The sequence below is a fragment of the Bos indicus genome, chromosome 25, assembly GCF_029378745.1.
Source record: "Bos indicus isolate NIAB-ARS_2022 breed Sahiwal x Tharparkar chromosome 25, NIAB-ARS_B.indTharparkar_mat_pri_1.0, whole genome shotgun sequence".
Taxonomy (NCBI): domain Eukaryota; kingdom Metazoa; phylum Chordata; class Mammalia; order Artiodactyla; family Bovidae; genus Bos; species Bos indicus.
Window position 1 is genome coordinate 34,459,496 of NC_091784.1, and position 24,107 is coordinate 34,483,602.

The window sequence follows — 24,107 nt, forward strand, 5'->3', positions numbered from 1 at the left end:
CAGAGCCCTGCTCTTAACTGTGACCAGGTACTGTCTCACTGAGATGTATCGCTGCGGTTCTTCCAGAGGGTTGTGGACACATTGTGCCCGTGGTCAGTCACTCAGTCGTGTCCGACTCTGTGACCCCATAGACTGTAGCCTGCCAGGCTCCTCGGTCTATGGGATTTTTCAGGCAAGGATACTGGAGTGGATTGCCATTTCCTCCTCCAGGGGATCCTCCCCACCCAAGGATCGAACTTGTCTCTTGCATCTCCAGCACTGGCAGGTGAATTATTTAACACTGTGCTTTAACACATTAAAGCACAAATAAATTAGCTATTCAGTCTCAAATGATCAATGCCATCTCCCTCACACACACACACACACACACACACACACACACAAGTCGCACCAACCTTCAGGAGTCGCACCAACGTCTCCTTATGAATCTCCTTTCCCCAACAAGGGCACAAGTCCATCATAACAGTGTCTGTCTCTCAAGGTACCCACCTCCCCAGCCCTGCCTTTGTGACCCGTCTAGAGGTGAACCCAGCCTTGCAGTACTTGCTGGAGGAAAAGGTTGACTAAGGCCTCCCCACAAGTCACCTGAGCTGCCAAACACCCAGAGGCCAGCCAAGCGGTGAGCATGAGTGTGAAATTTTCCAATCCGCTGCCCCCGCCGGCTTAGCCCTGAGTCCAGCTGCCCCAGGAAAGATGAGCTCACACAGGGTCTACCCAGCACCTCACGGACTCTGAACTGCAACCAGTGCTGATGTCCCTTCCAAATCTCTTAACTCAAAAAACCTGTCTGTGAGCCCCGACCACGGAGCGTGTCCGCCACGCACGATCGGTGCTAAGGAATGGTGCCTGGGGCTGGCTCGGCTGCAGCCCAGGCCCCAAAGCAGGGCCCAGGAGTGTGGCCTCGCAGCTGAGGCAGACACGGCCAGGGCCGGCCATGGGGACCATGGAGAGAGCCTCAGGCCAAGGCTAGGGGATGGAAGCCCAGCAACAATACTGAAAGGGGATGCTCGGGTTCAGGCCTGAACTGGGGCAGTGGCCATGAGGCTAGAGAGGAGCAGGGTGCCCCCCCACCCCCTCCCGCCGCCAAAGACATTGGAAAGGCTCTGTGGATGGTGCTGGGGTTCTCCAGATTGGTTGCTGGGGAAAAGGAAAGGGACAGAGTGAAGGAAGTGGGGACCTAGACTTGTGCAGCTAAAGGAAAAAAGGAGCAGTTCTTGAGCTGTGTATCACAGAGGAGAGAGAATGAGCTGAGGGATGGTGGAAAGGGAAAGTGGGAAAATGTGGATTGTGAGGGGTTTGGGGTCACCCAAGCAGAGATGTCCAACAAGCAGTTGCCCATTGGCCCACTTTTAGAAGGGAAGACAGAGATGAAGGTCAAGTCTTGGATTCCATATTCATTGAGAGTCAGGTTTTGGAAGAAAATGAGAGAGCCAAGGTGAACAGCCAGACCCAATGGAAAAAGGGGTCCAGAAGGGTTTTGGAGGGGGAGTGTTCCAGCTGGGGATTAAGAAAAGTTAAAGGACTAACAAATGAAAGTCAAGTGGGATGGACAGAAGCCAGCAGAGAAAAGTCACAGAATTCCTGGGAGTTGTGGGGTTCAAGAAGCAGAAGGCCAAACCAGAGTTCAGATGGGGTGGGCACAGAGAAAAGGTCACTGGATATAGAGAGCAGGGCATTTCCCCCTACAAGAGTCCAGTGACCAAGAGAATGTTCTCTCAGACGAACGCCAAAGAGAAAAAAGTCCATGCATCATATTAACAAAAATATGCATACAAGAATGTTCATAGCAGCTCTATTCATAACAGCTCCAAGCTGGAAACAACCCAGATACCCATCAATTGATGAATGGATAAACAAATCATGATATAGTCACACAGTGGAATTGTTTCAGTAATGAAAAAGGAATGAACTTCAGCTAGAAGCAATAACATGGATGAATCCCAAAAACATTAGGCTGAGCAAGAATAACCAGACTCAGAGGAGTACCTACTGCTTGACTCTATTCATAAGAACTTCTACAATAGGCGAAACTAACTTCCGGTGATCAAGGTCATAGTGACAGTTATCTGAGAGAATGGGTAAGTCTCCTGGAAGGAATATGAAGGCGATTCCTAAGGAACTGAAAATACTCTAGGTCTTCATCTGAGTGGCAGCTGTATGAGCGTATACATATGCAAAATTCATCAAGCTGTGCATAGCTGTTTGTAAATTGTAAAAATATTTTTATTTATGTATTCGATTGTGCCAGGTCTCAGTTGCAGCATGCACACTCTTAGTTGTGGCATTTGGGATCTTAGTTCCCTGACCAGGGATCAAACCCAGGCCCCCTGCATTGGGAGCATGAAGTCTTAACCACTGGACCGCCAGGGAAGTCCCTGTAAATTTTACCTGAATGAAAATGCAAAGTTAAGAAAAGGCAGAGACCAGGTGAAATCACAGAAAATGATGGAGTGGACCAGTTAAAGAATCAGTCCTTCCACTGAAACAACCACAACTTGGGAAAAATGGACTTAATCAGCTTTTGGAGGACTCTGGAATCTAATCCAAAATTTACAGCTACCAGGAAGATGCTTAATGAAGAGAAAGGAAAACTGAACTTCAGCAAGAGGACACTGTGACATTCTCACCCACCTGACTCTCATTTCTCATTCTCCAGCATGGTAGCAGCTGTGGGGATGACATGACAGCCGGCACTCCTGATGTAACTGACTGATGATGGGGGCTAATATAGAACCTTGTTCTTAAAAACTGGAATTGCATGTTTTGACCTCACTGGTGGGTCCCTGAGGAATGACTCAGAAATTGACTCTTTTTATGCTCTCCCTCGTCAACACACACACACACACACACACCCCTGGAGTGACTTTCCAGGCAGCAGCAGCATCTGTGGAAGGATTTAAAGTCATATGCACTTCATGTCCTCCTGTGGCAAAGGGATAAGTGGGACTGACAGACACCCCCCCCAAAAAAAAAAAACTGGGAAGGAGGAGAGAGAGAAGGATGGTTATTAGGGCAATAACAGCTGAGAAGGGCCACTGCACACACTGGGAAAAAGAGTGCAGTGCACATGCCCAGGATGTAATGAATACTCAGAAAAGACCTGAGATGTCAGGACTCCCCTGGTAGGCCAGTAGCTAAGACTCCAAGCTTCCAAAGCAGGGGGCCCAGGTTCATTCCCTGATGAGGGAACTAGATCCCACATGCAACAACTAAGAATTTGCATGCTGCAACTGAGTTCACGTGCCGCCAACTCAGGATCCTGCATGCTGCAACTAAAACCCGGCACAGCCAAAAATGTCATTAGGTTCCACCTCTGATAACTCTGTGGGCTCTGCAAAGAAGAGGGTGAGGGCTAAGGTGGAGGCGTAAGCAGCATGGCTTAGGCTGAAGGAAAGCCTCAGCTCAGAGTAAAGCACAAAGACCGAGAGAGTACTACTTTTTTTCCTTTTTAGTCCCAGGCACTTAAGGAAATCTCAGTCATGTCACCTGCTGACTACTGAGACAGTAAAATAGAGACTTTAGAGACCATACACAACAAGGAATATAGTATTTACAAAAATAGTTTAGATAAGTCACTAAACAAAGGGACCAAAGTAAACCCTGGGGAAGAGAGAAAATCTGATTTCCAGAGTTACTACATTATAATATTCAAAATGTCCAGTTTTTAACAAAAAAATTATCAGGCATACAAAGAATCAGGAAGTACAGCTCATTCATAGGGAAAAAATTAATCAACAGAAACTATACCTGAGGAAGTCTGATCATTAGACTACTAGATAAAGACTTAAAATATAGTGTTTTAAATACACTCAAAGAACTAAAGGAAACTATAAACAAAGAACTGAGGATATCAGGAAAGCAATACATAACAAGAACATAACAAAGAGATAGAAAAAAATATTTAAGGAACTAAATAGACATTCTAGAGCTGACATTGGAGAAGGCAATGGCACCCCACTCCAGTACTCTTGCCTGGAAAATCCCATGGACTGAGGACCCTGGTAGGCTGCAGTCCATGGGGTCACTAAGAGTCAGGCACGACTGAAGCAACTTAGCAGCAGTAGCAGCAGAGCTGACGTGTGTGTGTGTACACACTCTCTTTTCTCCAAAAGAGAAAATTAATGAAGAATTTTATACCCAGTAAAACTATCTTTCAAAAAGATTTGGGCAAAAATTAAGACATTCCCAGATAAACAAAACCTGAAGAAGTTCATTGCTAGCAGCCCTGCTCTATGATAACATTAAAGGGAGTACTTCTGGTTGAAATGCAAGGACGTTAGATGTAATTTGTGGCCATATGAAGAAATACAAATTTTAGTAAAGGTAACTACCTGAGTAAATACAAAAGCCAATAATTTTATAATTCAATATTTTTAGACTCAAGGACACAAGTAAAAGGAAGGAAAAGAAAAAAAAATTTTTTAAGGCAAACTGTAATTAAAAGAGTGGAAATGGTTAAACTAATATGAAATTTAAAAAATTTAAGTCAAAAACTGTTACAACAAAGACATTAATTATTAATGAGAGAGTCAATTCATCAAGAAGATATAACAATTAAAAACATTTATTCACAAAACGGAAGACCTTCAAAATGTATAAATCAAATATTGACAGAACTGAACAGAAAAATAGACAATTCTCTATTAAAGTTGGAGACTTTAATAGTGCACTTTCAATAATGGATAGACTGGGATTTTCCTGGTGGTCTAGTGGTGAGAATCTGCCTGCCAATACAGGGGACCCGGGTTTGAGCCCTGGTCTGAGAAGATTCCACATGCCACAGGGCAACTAACTCTGTGCGGCTGCACTGTAGAACCTGTGAGCCATAGCTACTGAGCCTGAGTGCCACAGCTACTGAGCCTGAGTGCCCTAGAGTCTGTGCTCTGCAACAAGAGAAGCCACCTCTATGAGAAACCCATGCACCGCAACCAGAGAAAGCCTGCAGGCAGCAGTGAAGACCCAGAGCAGCCAAAAATGAATAAATAAAGAGCCACATGTTGGCTCTTAAAAAAGAAAAAAAATGTCTAGACCATCTAGACAGAAGATCAATAAGGAAAAAGAGGACACGAACATTACAAAACAATCAGACTTAATTAGACCTACACAGAACACTCCAGTAGACAACAGCTAGAATACACATTTTTCTCTAGGGCACAGAGAACATCCCTCAAGATAGACCATATGTTGGGCCCAATGTGAGTTTCCATAAATTTTAAAAGATTGAAATCATATCTTCTCTCACCACCACAGAATGAAGCTAGAAACCAGTAACAGAAGGAAAAGGAAACAAGCCACATATGTGGGAATTTACACAATTGTAAATAATGATTTACGATTAAAGAAAGAAATCAAAAGGCCAATTAGAAAATACTTACAGATTATCCACGTGGGGATGTCCCAGTCTCTCCAGCTGGGCCTAGGATGTGCCAGACAAGGGACGGCGGTTCCTGGCAACTGGGGGGCTACCCTTCTCACTCTCCTCGCCGGCCCTCGGGGCTCCTGCCCACCTGTTGGTGGTGTGTGGAGGGCAGGCATGGGGCACCAGCTGACCCTCGATCCTCAGTCTCCAGCCCCTGCCTCACAGGTGTCTGCTGATGCCATGGCACGCTCACCTCCCCTTCTTGGCGTGTCTCGTGAGAGGCCCTCCCTGCGGCCGGGCGGTGGGGGATCCCACCGTGAGCATGTCCCACCTGGCCCTCTTAGGTGCCCCTGGAGCATCTGGGTCACCGCTCAGCTGCCCAAAGCCGAGTGATGGCATCCTTTCCCTTTCCCAGCAAGCTCCTCAGGTCCCCTCCACGGTGCTGTGTCAGGTGAAGAGCTCTGTTGGGGGGGTGCTGTGGTCCGTAAGGAAGGCAGGCGCCCGTGCCCCCTTGTTGGTGTGGGAGCGATTGTGGCAGCCTGGGCAATGCGAAGGGGGCTGGCACTCTTGTCCAATGAGGCCCCTCCCTTGTGAGGCCCTTTGCTTACCTCTGTTGGCCGGAAAGGGAGGTGACGGGTGGGCGACTCTGCGCCCTGCATGAAAAAAGCCTTTGCTGGTGACACACGAGGAAGCCTTGAGGTACCAGACTCCCCCAGCCGCCCCTCCCCCAGAAAGCGAAGTGGCCACTGTGGTGACTGCCGCAGCGTGTGGACAGACCCTACCCCCCTCCCCAAGACAGACTAAAGGAGAACACGGCATACTGAAACACAGGAGATGTAGCAAAAGCAGTGTTGAGAGGGAAATTTACGGCAGTTGATGCCTACATTAAAAAGGAAGAAAAATCTCAAGGCAACAATCTAACTCTATACCTAAGGACCTAGAAAAAAAAAGAGCTAACTAAACCCAAAGCTAGCAGAAGGAAGTAAATATAGGAATTAGAGTAGAGATTAATGAAATAGAGATAGAAAAACAATAGAATCACGACAAAATTGACATAGTGTTAGCTTGACTAAGAGAAAAACAGTTCAGTTCAGTTCAGTTCAGTCGCTCGGTCTTGTCCGACTCTTTGCGACCCCATGAACCACAGCATGCCAGGCCTCCCTGTCCATCACCAACTCCCGGAGTCCACCCAAACCCATGTCCATTGTGTCGGTGATGCCATCCAACCATCTCATCCTCTGTCGTCCCCTCCTCCTCCTGCCCTCAATCTTTCCCAGCATCAGGGTCTTTTCAATGAGTCAGCTCTTCTCATCAAGTGGCCAAAGGATTGGAGTTTCAGCTTCAACATCAGTCCCTCCAGTGAACACCCAGGACTAATTTCCTTTAGGATGGACTGGTTGGATCTCCTTGCAGTCCAAGGGACTCTCAAGAGTCTTCTCCAACACCACAGTTCAAAAGCATCAATTCTTCTGTGCACAGCTTTCTTTATAGTCCAATTCTCACATCCATACATGACTACTAGAAAAACCACAGCTTTGACTAGACGGACCTTTGTTGGCAAAGTAATGTCTCTGCTTTTTAATATGCTGTCTAGGTCGGTCATAACTTTCCTTCCAAGGAGCAAGCGTCTTTTAAATTCATGGCTGCAGTCACCATCCGCAGTGATTTTGGAGCCCAGAAAAATAAAATCAGCCACTGTTTCCACTGTTTCCCCATCTATTTGCCATGAAGTGATGGGGCCAGATGCCATGATCTTCGTTTTCTGAATGTTGAGCTTTTTTTTTTTTTTTTTTTGAATGTTGAGCTTTAAGCCAACTTTTTCTCTCTCCTCTTTCACTTTCTTCAAGAGGCTCTTTAGTTCCTCTTCACTTTCTGCCATAAGGGTGGTGTCATCTGCATATCTGAGGTTATTGATATTTCTCCCAGCAATCTTGATTCCAGCTTGTGCTTCTTCCAGCCCAGCATTTCTCATGATGTACTCTGCATATAAGTTAAATAAGCAGGGTGACAACATACAGCCTTGACGTACTCCTTTTCCTATTTGGAACCAGTCTGTTGTTCCATGTCCAGTTCTAACTGTTGCTTCCTGACCTGTATACAGGTTTCTCAAGAGGCAGGTCAGCTTGACTAAGAGAAAAAGAGTAGGGAATAAAAATTACTAAAATCAGAAATGAAAGAGGGGACATTACAGCTGAATTTACACAAATAAAATAAAAGGGGGATTATAAGGAAATACTGTGAACAACTATATGCCAACAAATCAGAAAACCTATCTGAAATGGTTAGAAATTCATAGAAACACACAAACTAACCACTGACTCAAGCAGAACTAGATAATTTGAATAGGCAAGGAGATCCAACCAATCCATTCTGAAGGAGATCAGCCCTGGGATTTCTTTGGAAGGAATGATGCTGAAGCTGAAACTCCATTACTTTGGCCACCTCATTCGAAGAGTTGACTCATTGGAAAAGACTCTGATGCTGGGAGGGATTGGGGGCAGGAGGAGAAGGGGAGACAGAGGATGAGATGGCTGGATGGCATCACTGACTCGATGGACGTGAGTCTGAGTGAACCCCGGGAGTTGGTGATGGACAGGGAGGCCTGGCGTGCTGGGATTCATGGGGTCGCAAAGAGTCGGACACGACTGAGCGACTGAACTGAACTGAACTGACAATAAGTAAGGAGATTGAATTATTTATTGAAAACCTCCCAATGAAGAAGAGTCTACCAGATGGCTTCACTGGTGGTCAACCATATATTTAAGGAGTTCAGTTCAGTTCAGTCGCTTAGTCATGTCTGACTCTTCGACCCCATGGACTGCAGCACGCCAGGCTTCCCTGTCCATCACCAACTCCTGGAGCTTGCTCAAACTCATGTCCATCAAGTCAGTGATGCTATCCAACCATCTCATCATCTGTCATCCCCTTCTCCTCCTGCCATCAATCAAAGGAAGATTTCATGCCAATTCTTCTCAAATTTTTCCAAAAAATTTGAAGTGGAGGAAATACTTGCTAACTCATTCTATGAGGCCAATATTACCTTGATAACCAAGGCCACAGACATTAAACGAAACTGCAAACTAATATTCTTTATGGATATAAATGCAAAATAACCTCAACAAAATACTAGCAAGCTGAATTCAGCAGCTTATTAAAAAACTATACACCGTGAGCAAGTGTGATTTCTCCCCAGAAGGCAAGTGGTTCAACATATGAAAAAATGAAGCCATGTAAAATACCACATTAATAGAATGCATTTTTAAAGCATAATTATTTCAACTGATGCATAAAGAGCGTTTGACAAAATCCAACACCTTTTATGGTAAAAATAAAAATGCCCAATAAACTAGAAATAGAAGTTCCTTAACAAAATAAAGGCCATGCATGTAAAACTTAAAGCACACATCGTACTCAGTGATGAAGGGCTGAAAGCCGTTTCTCTGAGATTGGGAATAAGACAACGATGCCCATTTTTGCTACCTGATAGCACAGTACTAGAAAATCAAGCCAAAACAATTAGGCAGGAAGATGAAATAACAGGTATTCAAGTTGGGAAGAAAAGTAAAACTATCTCCAGTCATAGATGATATGGTCTTATATGTAAAAAAACCCTAACGAATTCACACACAAACACATATACAACTATAAAAGCTATAAATTCAGCAAAATTGCAGGATATAAAATCAACCCACAAAGACCAGTTGTCTTTGTATACACTAGCAATGAACAATACAAAAAGACTTTTAAAGAACAATTCCGTTTACAATAACATCAAAAATGACTAAAAACCTCTTAGGGATAAACTTAATCAAGGTGATTCCTGGACACTGTAAAATACAAAACATTGCTGGAAGAATTTTAAAAGACCCAAATAAATGGAAAGATAGGCTGTGTTCATGAATTAAATCCTCACAGTGATGGTCAGTTGATTTTTGACAAGGGTGTCAACACTGTTCAATAAGGAAAGAACAGTTTTTTCACCAAATGGTGATGGGAAAACTGATTTTCCTCATGCAAAAGAACAAAATTGAGCCCTTATCTTACAGCATATACAAACACTTGCTCAAAATTGATTAAAAATCTAAATTTAATAACTAAAACTATAAGGCTTTTAGAAGAAAACATAGGAAAGAATCTTCATGACCTGTTAGGATTTCTTTAAAAAAGCTTTTTAAATGGTGCTGGGATAATCAGATATCTGCATGGGGAAAAAAAAAAGAACATTTATTCTCTCTATACAGTACACAAAAATTAATTTGAGATGGATTCTAGACCTGGAAGTAAAAGGTAAAGTTACAAAGTTTAGAAGAAACCGAGAAAATAGCTTTTCAATCTGGAGGTAGGCAAGTGTTTCTTAAAAATTTGAAAAAAAGTTTTTAAGAAAAAATTTGTATTTTAATATTTTTAAAATAAAAAATTTAAATTACACTTTATCAAAATTAAAAACATGTTCTTCAAAAGACACCGACAAGAAAAAAAAAGACACTGACAAGAAAATACATAGAATAACCGCAGAATTGGGAGAAAATTTTCACAAAACATACATCGGACAAAAGACTTGAATGTAGAATATATACAGAATTCCTGCAAATCAGGAAGAAGACAATGCAATTAAAAATGGACAAAAGACTTGAAAAGACATTTCACAGAAGAAAGTACAAAAATAGTAAACACATCGAAAAGTGATCAGCATCACTAATCAGTGGGGAAATGCTTAAAATCATAATGATACTACCATATACCCTTTTAGAAAAGTTAAAATGAAAAAGACTGACAGTGTTAAATGTTACAGAGGATATGGAGCCATTGAAACTCTCATATGTTACTGGCTGAAATGTACATTGGAAGATGGTTTGACAATTTCTTAGAGTTAAACATATGCTTGCCATATAGTCCAAAAACTCTACCTATTCTTGAGGATTTACCCAAGAGAAATGGGTATATCCACACAAAGACTTGAACACAAACACTCAGAGCAACTTTATTTCTAATAGCCCCAAACTATTAAACCCCAAATGTCCCTCTACAGGAGAATGGATAAACAAACTGTGGGATGTCCATACAGTGGGGAAGTATTTGGAACAAAGTACAAGCAACATCATGGATAAATTTCAAAAATATTACACTGGGAATCAATTCCCTGAGGGTCCAGTGATTAGGACTCAGCACTTCCACTGCCATGGCCCAGGTTCAAACTCTGGTTGGCAAACTAAGATTCCTGCGCGTGATCAACAACAACAACAACAAAATCATGCCAAATGAAAGATAAAATTCTAGAACAGGCAGACCCAACTCATGGTGATAGAAGACAGTGAAGAGTATAAGTGAAGGGGTTAGATGCTCAGTCATGTCTGATTTTTTTGCAACCCGTGAACTTTAGCCCATCAGGCTCCTCTGCCCATGGAATTCTTCAGGCAAGAATACTGGAGTGGATTGCCATTCCCTTCTCCAGAGGATCAAACCCAGTTCTCCTGCCTTGCAGGGAGATTCTTTACTGTCTGAGCCACCAAGGAAGTCTGATAGAAATCAGACCAACAGTTGATTCTGAGGGGTTGCTGCTGCTGCGTCACTTCAGTTGTGTCCGACTCTGCACGACCCATAGAGGGCAGCCCACCAGGCTCCCCCGTTCCTGGGATTCTCCAGGCAAGAACACTGGAGTGGGTTGCCATTTCCTTCTCCAATGCATGAAAGTGAAAAGTGAAAGGGAAGTCACTCAGTCGTGTCCGACTCTTCGCGACCCCATGGACTGCAGCCTATCAGGCTCCTCCGTCCATGGGATTTTCCAGGCAAGAGTACTGGAGTGGGGTGCCATTGCCTTCTCCATCTGAGGGGTTGGGACATGTGAAACGAGCACAGAAAGTTTCACAGGTGATGGGAATGTTCTGAGTTTTGATATGCCTTTGTCAAAACTGATTGAATGATACACTTAAGGCTGCATCATTTCACTGTAGGCAAATTACACCACAATGAAAAAGAACTTTTTTAAAAGACTTGCTAATACCAAATGTCAGTGAGTATTTAGGGCTTTCTTTCATCTGTTACAGATGAGAAAGGAAAATGGTGCCGTCGGTTTGGAAAACAGTTTGGCGGTTTGAACAGATTCACGCTGATGTGTGGCAGAAACCAACACAACATTGTAAAGCAATTATCCTCCAATTAAAACTAAAGTTTTAAAAAAATTGCACATACCCTTACCATATGGCCCAGTGATCCCACTTCCAAGCAGATTTCCAAGAGAAACGGAAACATGTGTTCATAAAAAGGATTGTACACCTATGTTTAGAACATATTATTTATTCAAACTAGTCAAAATCTGGAAATTTCCCTGATGTTCATCAACAAGTGAGCAGATAAACAAATGGTGTACCCAGTGGTGTTCTACTCAGCAAGGAAAGGGAATTAATTATTGATATACTCAGCAATGGGCTTCCCCGATGGCTGAGTGGTAAAGAACCCGCCTGGCGATGCAGGAGATTCGATCCCTGGATGGGGAAGATCCCCGAGAGGAGGGCCCAGCAACCCATGCCAGTATTCCTGCCTGGAGAATCCCGTGGACAGAGGAGCCTGGGGGGCAGGAACCTGGCAGAAAGAGCTGGACATGAGTTGAAGTGGCTTAGCATGCACACACGCCCATGAAACTTGAAATGGATGCAGCTTATTGTGTGTTGATTGGACCTTAATAAAGTTGAGGTTTTTAAAAAATAAAAAATATTTTTAATAAACTAATTTAAAAAGAGAGACAGTCGACCAACAGGCTGGCCTGTAGGTGGGAGTTCAGGCCACACGGGAAGTCCAGGTGTGAAATCCACACTGGAGTTCGGGCCACGTACGAAGACTTCCTTGGGCTCACCGTGACACACAGCTCCCCAGATCATCCACTATGGCTCCTAGAGATGCCTGGGACCCTGAACCCCCCTCTGGCACTCCCAAGTGTTCACTGAATGAGAGGGCCTTGGCAACAAGAAATGGCATTTCCCATACATTCATTCATGTGTTTATTCAATAAAGACTTGTTGTCTACTGGATGTGAAGTTCCTCCTGGCACTTGGATCCTCTATTAAGTAAACAGAAACAGATCCTTCTTCCCCCAAAAGGAATATTAATAAAATAATTTTAAAACATGATTTGAAGGCATTGAAACAGAATAACAATGGGGTGGATCAATCAGTTTTCCAAAGGTCTGAGGGCTCCTCTGAAGAGGTGACATTTACATCAACACCCACAGAAGAGAAGTCCCAGGAGGGGACCTCCTCACATCCGGTTCCAGAGGGCCCATCACTGGTCTAGCCCAGAGCAGATGCTGGACACATATTTAGGAATACAAAGATGCCTGGCTTCCGACTTCGCCGGTGGTCCAGTGGTTACAAATCTGCCTGCCAATGCAGGGGACACGGGTTCGATCCCTGCTCCAGGAAGATTCCTCATGCCTTGGAGCAACTAAGACTGTGCGCCTGCGCCCTAGAGCCCGAGAGCCGCAGCTACTGAGCCGGAGAGCCGCAGCTACTGAGCCCATGCGCCCTAGAGCCCCAGAGCCGCAGCTACTGAGCCCGAGAGCCAAAGCTACTGAGCCCACGCGCCCTAGAGCCTGTGCTCGGCAACGAGAGAAGCCAGCACCACGAGAAGCTCACGAACCACACAACCAGAAAGTGGCCGCAAGTAGAGGAAAGCCCGTGCACAGCAACAGAGACCCAGCACAGCCAAAAAATTTTTAAAATTTTAATTTTAAAAAAGCACAAAGACGCTTGCTTAGTAAATGAACTTTTAGGTAATGTATCAGTCAGGGTTCCCCAGAGAAATAAGACCAATAGAACAGAGAGAGAGTGATTTTAAGGATTGGCACACAGGGCACACGGTCCTGGGTCACCTGGGGAGAATACAGCCATGGCAGGAGCAGAAAGCTGCTTTACTTGACTCAGCCATGGCTATGGGCCCCGTCAGCCCCGCTGAGGGCCCCTCAGATGGAGCAGATCCCAGAGGAAAAGGACCTGCCCTCCTCCCTGCCCAGCAGACTCCCCAAGGACGAAAGGAAGCGGGTGGGTCAGAGGCCGCAGCATCCTGGGTTGTTAGCAATCTGTCCATGAGACGTATCCGTGGACGCCCTACCTAGACCCCTCAGCCCACCTGAGTTTACCTGCTGGTGGCGTGTTTCTGGTATGAAAATGGCTTCAAGCTACTGCCTCTGTCTTTCTCCTTCTTTGCCTGAGGGCTCTCTGACACCAGAACACTGGTTCGGCTGGTTGTTGCCAAGAGCTCTAGGGGATTGATGCCCCCTAAGAGCGGATCAGTATCCAAGCCTCCCCAGGAATGCCTACAGTTGTTGTTCAGTCACTCAGTCGAGTTCAACTCTTTGTGACCCTGTGGACTGTAGCCCGCCAGTCTCCATGGGATTCTCCAGGCAAGAATACTGGAGTGGGTTGCCATTCCCTTCTCCAGGGGATCTTCCCAACGCAGGGATCGAAACTGGGTCTCCTGCGTTGCAGGCAGATGCGTCACCATCTGAGCCAGTGGAGATACATTTCTTGAGTTGCACTAGTCACACAGTACCTCACATGCAGCCGGTGGCTGCCATACCAGTCAGGATAGATTTAGAACATCCCCAGCACACAGAATGTTCTGTTGGCAGTGCTATCTCAGAGGATGCCCCGGGGGAATGGAGCCCTGGGCTGCCTGCTCACGTTGGCCTTTCTCCCTTCCCTGCCTGTCCTCCCACCCCCTTACCTGTGGTTCCTGGGGCCTTCTCACAAATAAAAGACCTGCAGCCAACACCTTGTCTCAAGGTCTGCTTTCTGGAGATCCTAAATCAATGCACCTGTGACATCGCTATGATGGCAACCAGGGGTGACTCAGCCCCTATCACCCGAGAGCCCCGGAAGAAGCTGAGGGGCTGTGTTCCTGACCCCAGTGCTGCCCCCACCCCCCCCTCCAAATGTGGCACATGGAGAGACACACAGAAACCAATGTGCAAGGAGATCAACAGCCTTGAGATCTGGGGGTGAGCATCCCGAACCCTCGGGCTCTAAGTGCCAGAAAGGGGGGTCAGAGCCCCTGGTAGTTCCACCCAAAGGTCCCCTGCCCTGCCTGCAGCCAGGCACTCAGGCACCAGCACATTCCTAGTGATGACCCAGAGGATCAGAGAGAGGACGTGACTCTGAGAAGGTCACTCAGCTGCTCAAGAGCTGAGCTGGCTCTCAGAGTCAGGTCTTCTGAGACCCTGGCCCTTGCTGTACCCTCCCCGAGGGTCTCTGGGGGCAGACACAGGGATCATCAGAGTTTCAGTGATTCAGGCTCAAGGCAGAAGAGGCTGGCCCTTCCCAGTTGGGGGTCTTTATCAGAGCCCCAGGCCCAACCCCGGAAGGCATGTGCAGTGAGCAGCTGGTCTTCGCCTCCCTGGTGAGCCGCCTTCATTCGGCTTGAAGGCACATGGCTCTCAAAACCCTGAGCAGGCTGCTTCATGGAGGGAGGGGTCCACTCAGTGACCAGGAGCAGGGGGACAGCCTGGGACGGGGAGTCCCAACCGTCTCCTTCACCGCCCACATTCCCTCCCTGGAGTCTCCAGAGCAGGGCTGGACAGGGTGGCAGTCAGTGAGCTCTGAGCCATGAGCGCTATCCCCAGGGCACTGTCAAAATTAAATTAACATTTTTTCCATTTCCCTGTTATTGCAAACATATTGAAGGCTGTTGCACAAACTCCAGTTCTCCCCTGGCTCCTCCACCCACTGGTCTTTCAGCCTGGGTTTCCAGGGCAGGTCTGGAGAAGGGTGGGAGACAGGCCTCCTGCCCCCTCCCCAGCCAACTCCTCCAAGGATAAGGTCCCCAGAGTCAGAGCCAAGTGCCAGCTCATGCATAAGCCCACCTGCTCCTCCCTCCCACTGTCGCCAGCCCTCGGGTTTCCCAGGCACCCACCCAACTGCCCCTCTCCGGTGGGATTAGAAATCTCAGAGGAGAATAAATCTCCACACACCAGCCATCAGCCCGTGGCAAAAATGCTCAGAACTCAGACCTGAGTGCTCAGAACTCAGAGCCAGAAGGGCAACTGGGGCCTCGGATTGCAACAGATGAGCAGGGTCCCCAAGGAGAGGACTGAGGCCTTGCTGGGCTCATTCGTTCGTTCGTTTAGTACGTGTGTGGTGAGCACACCCTCTACTCCAGGCCGTGGAGGGACCAGAAGGACGGGACCCAGCCCTGCCCTCCGAGTTCACACAGGAGCAGGGGACACAGCCAGGCAGGGATGGTGTGCAGAGTGGTGAGTGGAGTGGCCACAGGACCACTGGAAACCTACCCGAGGGGACTTTCAACTTGGCCAGTCTGTTGAGAAAGGGAAGAAATGGGAGGTAAGAGATTGGAAAGGAGAATCGGTCCTGCCTGGTTGGAGGTGATGGGTCTTTGGAGGTGGATGGAACACAAGGTGGGGTGTTGGGTCAGGCCGGAGGGGTGGCCAAGGACCTAGATGTGGAGGGCCCCGTGGGGCGGGGGGAGCCGTGGGGAGCCAGGGAAGGGCGTTGCCCTGGGGGGCAGGGGCAGGTTTGCGTGGGAAGACGCGCCCTCTGGCTCCCCGTGGAAGGCCAGCTGGAGGGCCAGAGATGAGTGATGTGGATGTTGCAACAGTCCGAGCCAGATAAGATGAGCTCAGAATGAAGGCGACTACAGCAGGGAGAGAACCAAGTCATGGGATCGCATGGCTTGGCCTTGGTCGATCCCTGGCACCAAGGGTGGGGATGAGGGAGAGGGAGGAGTCTCAGGTGATGCCCGCATCTCCACCTGGAATCAGGTAGGTGGGTGGGGGGAGCTTCACGGAAAGTGGGGGAGCCCTGGGGAGGAGCAGGGCAGGTGGGAACCCCAGACAGCCGAGTGTGAGGGCCCGTGGCTCACCCAGGTGGGTACGTCAATTTGGTTCTGGATGTACTGGTCTGGGGCCCTGGGGAGATGGAGCTGGCCATCCGATCCGGGGACAGTGGGGACAGTCATCAACCCCAGTGTTTGATAATCAGACTGCCGGCCCAGGGAAGAGGACGGTGAGCAGAGGAGGGGATCTAGGCTGATCACCAACCCAAGGAGGAGCTCTAAGGGAGGGAACGGGGGAGACAGGAAGGACCAGCGTGGGCAGGGGTTTGTGACAGGTGAAGTTGAGGGCAGACAGCATGGTTGGGAGCAGTAGCAGTAAGCCATGAGAGCTTTGGCATCCTCCTCTCCATCTGTAGGGGACTGGAGAGGGATCCGGAGAGGGTGGGCAGTGAGGATGGAGGGGATGGGAAGTGTAGACAACCTTCTAAAGAAACTTGACTATGTATGGATTGATGGAGAAAGCTCGGGGGTGAAGGTGAGGGTGGGCGGCACCCAGAGACACTTTCCTTTTAAGATGAGGGAAAAACTAAGCTGGTGACGTGCCAAGAACTAGGGAGCGTTTGCGGACACGGGAGAGCAGGGTGATCACTCAGTGTCTCTGGCCGGAGGACACCCAGCACTCGGTGGGCAGTTTTGGCACAAGAGCATGAGCAAGTACAGACAGTGGGAGCAAGCTTGGGCCTCAGGCAGACTCCTTTCATGATGGGGACAGAAGGGAGGGGAAGGCCAGCTGGGCACGGGAGTTGTTGCAGATAAGGTAGGGATGATTTGTGTGCTTGGAGTGATGGGGGAGCTGGAGGAGAAGGAGGTCCCCAATGTTCTCTCCTCTCTATCAGTCGGGAGCACACGGTTGTGTTGGGAGAGGAGCTGGAACAGACACTGCTTGCCATGGGACTAGAAAGGGCCTCAACCCAAGGCAGGGGGCCGGGGTGCAGCCCAGCCCAATGCTTGACTCCACATGTGACCTGGAGCAGAGCCTTCTGCCCTCTTGGAGCCTCAGCATCCCACCTGCAGGATGGGGCCTTGGCATCAGCGTGCTGTCAGAGGGGTGCAATGTGACATTCCACGGGTCTCACATTTCAGACCCGTGGAATTCCGAGAAGTCACTCCTGTAGGATTCCAGGCTCTTAAAATCCTATAACATAATTTCTGTGTTGCCACCAGGGATGGGTCCAGCAGACATCTCTCCCCTCAAAACTGCTCTGTCTGCCCATCGCAGCTGCCAGCTCTCCTTCCCTCCCTTTTCCCCATCAGCTCTGGGCACAGCCAGCCTCGAACACGTCCCAAGTGAGCACTTGGCAGGCGGGGTCTGTGATTCATGCCCCTCCAGGAGGCTTCGTGGCTAGCCCGCCCGCCAGAGTATGCAAGACATTCTTGGCTTGGCCCGTGTGCTCGGGATTAGCAGGGCGGGGGCGGCTGGGGCTGGGGGAGGCAGACTGTGTTCTCTGTCCTCAGCGAGGCAGGGGGCATCCAGGCACGAGCGTGTCTGAAGTGGCCGCCAAGCTGGCCAGGGAGGGAACGTGGCCCCATAAGCCGAGGCCACGTCTGGAACCCAGACGGCGGGGCTGGGGCGGGGACATTCAAGGAAGGCCGCCACCTGCTCTGTGTCCAGGGAATGAAAAAGGGCCAGGAGTCCAGGGCAAGCGAGGCTGCTCACCCCAACCCCCGGTCCCTGTATCTGTCCATGAGTCCCTACCCACCCCCACACCTACTCCTCCGGCCCGGAGCCTGGTCCACTCCAACCCCACTGCCCAGATCCCACACCTGGCTGAGAACCCAAAGCTTGCTCCTGGATGGTCAAGGAGCAGACACACTCAGCTGCCTCCTCTCTCTCTGAGTCGACTTCAGGTCTTCCTCCCCCGTGCCCTCTTCTAGGACCATGCCTCCACCCTCAGACTATCATTTCAGAAGACTAATTGTCTCTAAAAATAAGCCTCCCAAGTCAAGGCTGTGTACACACACACACACACACACACACACACACACACACACACACACACGGTGAGACCCACATCCTAGGCGAGGGCTTTGCGCTCATCAGACCACCATCCCAGATCAGGGTTGTACTTTCCCCTTCCCCATCAGACAAGTATTTCCCGGTCTCATCTCTCTCTCAGTGGTGACATGAGAGGGTGTGATTGGGGGTCAACGGCCGCCCAGAGAAGAGAGTGAAGGAAGTTGCTAAGTCCCCAACCACCCTCAGGGTCTCCTGCTTCCTCGAGGAGTCTCTGTGCCAAGGACAGATATAGACAGCCCGACTCGGGGCAGGAGGGCTGGGCTGGACCGCTCAGGGAGGGGAGGGCTCCTGCTGAGGTGACTTTGAAGAAGGGTCTGAAAGGTGGAGTTGTGTAAGGGTGGCTCTAAGATACAGATTCAAGTGGGTCTGACCCAAAGCTTGAGCTCTAGTCTCTGCCCCCACAGGGTCTCTGAGCCCCAGGTCAGGGATGAAGACTGCTCGGGGATAGCCCCGTTGAGCCCCAGAGAAGGACGAGGTGGCATTTTCACTGCTCCCCCACCACCCAGCTTGCAAGGGAGGAGGGCAGAGTGTTCCTGTGTTTTCCAAAGGCCATAACCCCTACCTTGGGGGTCCCGGTAGTCAGCAGGCAACATTTGCAAAGACTCCTGGCAAACACACAGTTGGCCTGAAATCCACCAGACTTCTTTCCCTCCGTTGGCCTCAGGTAACCCCAGGTGACAACGTGGCCAAGACACAGGAAACAATGGATGTGAGTCCGGCAGCGGGTCCTCCAGGAAGCAGTTGAGACAAAGCAGAGTGGCGGGGCGGGGCCAGAGCTGGCTGGCCTTGGGAGGGACGGCTCAGGTCACCGAGGTGGGGGAAGGGCCCCCTCCAGCAGGAGCTGGAATTCCCAGCACCTTGGGGCTTCCTCAGGTACCCGTTCCCTCCCCAGTCTCCAGCTGAGCACCTGGTCAAGGCCTCCCCACACGGGCTGGCACCAGGGACCCCGGGGGACCCAGACATGGTCCTCCTCCTGGAGCCCTGGGACGAGGCAGGAGGCTGGATGTCAAACTCCAGAGTGCAATGGGGCAGGACTGGGCAGTGGAGGGCCTGAAGGTCACATCTGGGAACCAGGGACCCAATTCCAGCCCAGGAAGGAAGAGGGCAGGGGAGGCCATTACCAGCCTCTGGGGAAAGACTGGGCCTGTCGGGGATCGGGTGCAAGGCCCCAAGTATCACATCAGGTGGGCCACAGCCTCTGGGGCTAGGGGACACAGCATGGGGCTCAGGATCCATGGGCGAAGCCCGAGGGTGGGAGGAATCACCCAAAACTGCAGTGAAGAAGGAAAGATCAGGGGGACACAGAAAGGGGGGTGGGGATATTACTCTTCCTCTGCTTCATCTTCTGTCCTCTGAGACCAAAAGACCAAAGACTGGGTCTAAATCCCGGCTGCACCATAGATCAGCCAGAAGGCGTGGGACAAGATACTTGATGCGTCTGAGCCTCAATTCTCTCATCTGTGAAATGGGAGTGACGATAAAACCAGAGGGCCGTTGGCTAAGTCAAGTAAGGGCCCGGCACTGGAAAACGGCAGCTGGGGCTACAGGCACTGTCCTATTCCCCGTCTCCAGGCCTCCCAAGAAGCACCCAGAGGCCCCGGCTCAGGTGGAAGGTCCAAACCAGGCCCGGAGCCCCCGCTAGTCAGGGACAGCGGTTCCCGTTCCGCAGCACCGCCCAAGCGGGGACGGAGGCACACAGGCCCAGCTAGAGCCGGCAGGCTTCCAAGCCCGGTCCATTCCTGATCTGAGCGCCGAGACCTCTCCCCACCGGGGCACCCGGCCAAGCCCCTCCAAGACAGGGCCAGATCCGAGGACAGCTCGGCCAGGCCAGGGACGCAGCTCGCTCCCGGTTCAGTCCTTAAAAGTCCACCGGCCGAAGTGCCTCTCCCCCGGCGGAGGGGGCCGGTCAGTGCGCGGCGGCATTCCCAGCATGCCACGGGCGAGGGCGGCCCGAGGTCTCCCAGGGAAGCGTCTCACTCCTGCCCAGCCCCTGGGAAGACGCCGAATCACCAGGACCCGGGGCGCCCGGAGACCTGCCCCCTGGCAGCTGGGGTTCCACCTGCCTGGCAAAGCCGCCGGCCCGGGGGGAGTGGGGAGGGACGGGGAAAGAGTGCAATTAGGACCGGATCTAATAAGGGGGAGGGGGCTCAGACAGAGGAGAGGGGCTTAGTAATGGCAGAGGGGACCCAGGCCCTCCCACTCCCACACAGCTATCAGGGGGCCACCCGCTGTAGGCTGTACCTCTGTCCTCCGGCCTGCCCGGCTCTGACCACCCTGCCACGTCCCTGTCCATCCGGGACCTCGGTGAATCCAAGACAGAACAGCCCGAGGTCTGGGGCCTCTCTGAGGACATCTCCGCAAAGGTGGGGGCGGTCCAGGTGGGGAAGGATTCGCGCTCCAGGCCCTGCTCGGGCTCTGAGGCCATAGTGCCGAGGCGAAGGGACCCCCTCCTTGGCTTGGCTTTGCAGTCGGAAGGCTAAGAACCAGGTCATCATACACACGGAGACGCGAGCTACTGTGGGTCATCTCCAGGTGTGAGCTAGCCTGTGAGGCAGTGGTCAGCTCTCTCTGGCAGCCCAAGGAAGCCTGCCTGGAGGAGAAGGCATGACCCTCAAGCTGGGCTTGAAGGAGTAGGAAGCCAGATAAAGAGGCCTGGCTGCCGCGAGTAGCGGGGCCATCCAAGGGCAGGTGTGTGGCAGGCATGGCAGGGGAAAGGGCAAGGTCAGGGCTGCAGAAGGGGACAGGCACTGCCACACACAGCCTGGCAAGTGCTGCCATGTGGATAGGATTTCATCTTACAAGTCGAGGGGCATACGGAGATGTGTAATCAGGCACTGCCAGGGAGAGGGTCCCCTGAGGAGCAGGAGAAGGAAAAGGGGGTCCCAGGACTAGTCACTGTAGGGTTACCCCTCTGTCTCCTTAAGGAACTCCTGGACTCTGCCCATCCATGCAGGATGCCCTACAAAGAAGGAATGAGTGTTTCACTCGGTCATCCTGAGGCTCCATCCAAGATCCAAGTGTGAAATGGTCTCCCAGGGCACAAGTTTCCTAAACCCAGAGGGGCTGTGGGTCATGGGGGGTGGGGGCCGTCAGCACTGAACCAGTTCTTCCCCCATGCTCCTCACCCCCACCCCCTGGAAGGCAAGTTACCCTGGAAATACTGTTTAGGTACAAACACTTCTTCAGGAGCTCTCCTGGGGGGAAGGAAGGAGAAGCAAGCCAGCTGGGAAGAGGCCCCTCCTGGTCACCAAGTAACCCTGGTCCCTGGGGAAGGTGGGGCCAGGGCTGAAGTTCCTTTCCCAAGGCCCAGAGGGAAAGCTAGAGGGAGAGGAAGAGTAACAGCAGGGGGAGAAGAGCCCTAGAGCAGGGTCCCAAGGCCTGGATTTACACCCAGCTCTGCCACTGGCTCTGGACCTCAGTTTACCTTATCTGTAAAATGGACAGTTTGTCCTGATGCTTCCTTTGACCCTGGTTTCCCAACTTCCATTTTCTTTGCTGCTGTCAGGACCTTCCCTGGGTGGAGGGGGGAGAGGTCCAGAGATGCTTTCTGCTCAGCCCCTCACAGAGCCCCTCTCTGCCACCCGCTGCCCTGCTGGGTATGGCCAGAGTGAGCAGCTGGATGGGTATATGGGGATGCCACCAGGGGGTCAGAGCTGGGGAAGTAGCCTGGAAGGACAGGGTGGGGAGGAATTTGGAAATTTTTAGAACCTTGACAGCTGGAGCCCCGTGAGTCAGAGGGGCAGATGGAAGTGATTAGACGCTGGCAGGAGGTGCAGGGGGCGGAGATGGGAACCAAGCGTGAGGGCTCAGGGCTCAGAGCTCAGACCCTGGCGGGCGGCTTCTCCCAGCTGCACTGTTGCCACGGGCCTGGGGCTGCTGTGCCGGTTTGCAGGCAAGGCTATGCAGCCAGGCTCCTGTGCTACAGGACCAGAAGGCTAGAGCCGGGACCCGCCCCCCACCCCCCGCCCAGGGAAGAGAGGACGCCAGGGCAGAAGAGAAGCATGGGACATGGGGTGGGGGGCCCCCTTGCCATCTGCTCCATAACACTTGCTGTCCAGAGGAAGGAAGATTCCAGGTGCTTGTCCCACATAGCTACTCCCCACCCCAGAAGATCCTAGGACCTCCCCTAGTGGTAATGTAAACACCTTCACCCCAAATCCAATCACATACTTCCCTTCCCCTCAGGAGGCTGCTCTTGTGCCCCTCAAATCATATCTCATCTCTGGGCAAGGGGAAAGCAGAGAAGAAGGCATTTTTCAAAGAACTCCATGCTAAACCATTTATCAAGCCTTTCCTGAGCCAGACCTGTTGCTAGGTTCTGAGAAGACTCCCAGAGGCCCTGCCTTTGAAAGCTGTTCCATCAAGCAGGGGAGGCATATGGCTGTGGAGAAGCAGTGTGCTTGAGGACAGTCCAGCAGGGCCTGCTGTGAGGTGGGGGTGGCGCAGGGCCAGGCCGCTCCCGGAGAGATTCTGAGGATGAAGGAAACCAGGAGGTGGGGAAGGGGGGTGGAGATTGTATCCCGCTGTTCAGACCCTGAGATTAATGAGTGAAGAGGCCCCTGGTCTCCACGCCGCAGTAGAGTGGAGCCAAATTGGAGTAGACGGAGGGGTGAGGACAAGGAGAGGAAGTGGAGGTGATCAAAACCCAGCCTTGGGAGCAGGGAGGCGCCTGACTGCCAGGGGGAGTCCTGAGGGGGAGGTGTTGGGAGGGTGGGGAGCCCCCAGGCAAAGCCCCCCTGGGGACCCAGGGCCCAGAGCCCTCCTGCAGAAGGGACCTCAGGACTGTCCCTTCCTCCTCTCCAGGCCTCAGTGGTCTCATGAATCCAAAGGGGCAAAGGATGCTGGCTCCGGCACTACCCCACCCCACCACCCACCCCCACCCTGCAGACCCACCAGCGACTCCACAGATCATCGTAGCACTCAAACACGAGCTGTGGGGCGCCAGACCCAGCTTTCTTCCAAAGCATCTTGTGGCTCCATGTCTCCCCAAGCACCCCCCACCCCAACCCTCTCAGTGTTCAGCGAACATGGGCTGATGGCTCCCATGTTCCAGGTCCGTGCCAGGCTCTGTGGTATGGACAAAAACCAAGCGTGGTCCTGGCCGGGGGAGGGAGACAGACAGAGTGTCCCGGATGCTATGACTGACTCCACCTGGGACGGGCGGATGCCGTATTAGAGAGGTGAGTCTGGTGCAGGGGGCAGGAATTTGTCAGGCAGGCCTGGGTGAAGAGCTTTCAAGAGTGTGGAGGTGAGGGGACAGCAGGGAGCCTGCAGACGGCTTCACAGAGGGTGATAGACAGGCCTGAGGGAGAGGGCGGAGGTGAGCAAGGTCAGTACATCAGCATCAGGCTCTGTCCCTAGAGGCCATGGGCCTCATTGTGGCCGTGTGCCGCAACTACTGAAGTTCACATGCTCATGGGGGATTTATCAAAGGTTTGAAGGAGGAAGGACTAATGTTTAGAAAGATCATTCTGATGGCTGAGACTTCCCTGGTGGTCCAGTGGCTAAGACTCTTCGCTCCCAATGCAGGGGGCCTGGGTTCGATCCCTGGTCAGAGAGCTAGATTCCTCATGCCTCAGCTAAAAGATCCCGCATGATGCAACTAAGACTCCATGCAGCTAAATAGATGAATAAATTTAAAAGAAAGAAAGATCATTCTGATGCCTGTGAACAAGCCAGTGCGTGCATGCTAAGTTGCTTCATTATGTCCGACTCTTTGCGACCCCATGGACTGTTGCCCAGCAGGCTCCTCTGTCCGTGGAATTCTCCAGACAAGAATGCTGGAGTGGGTTGCCATGCCCTCCTCAAGGGGATCTTCCCAACCCAGGGATCAAACCCAAGTCTCTTATGTCTCCTGTATTGGCAGGGGGGTTCTTTACCACTAACACC

The 24,107-nt window shown here is 50.9% G+C and overlaps 1 long non-coding RNA gene across 1 annotated transcript in view; it reads right to left on the minus strand.

Moving 5' to 3' along the window:
- The window catches only part of LOC139179746 (uncharacterized), a 51,451-nt gene extending 31,235 nt beyond the window's left edge, over window positions 1-20,216 (minus strand). The window contains exons 1-2 of the long non-coding RNA XR_011564092.1: window positions 18,781-20,216; window positions 5,376-7,486 (exon numbers count right to left, since the gene is read on the minus strand). This is a non-coding gene — a long non-coding RNA (uncharacterized lncRNA). The remainder of the gene's footprint in view (window positions 1-5,375; window positions 7,487-18,780) is intronic.
- Between the last annotated feature and the right edge of the window lie 3,891 nt (window positions 20,217-24,107).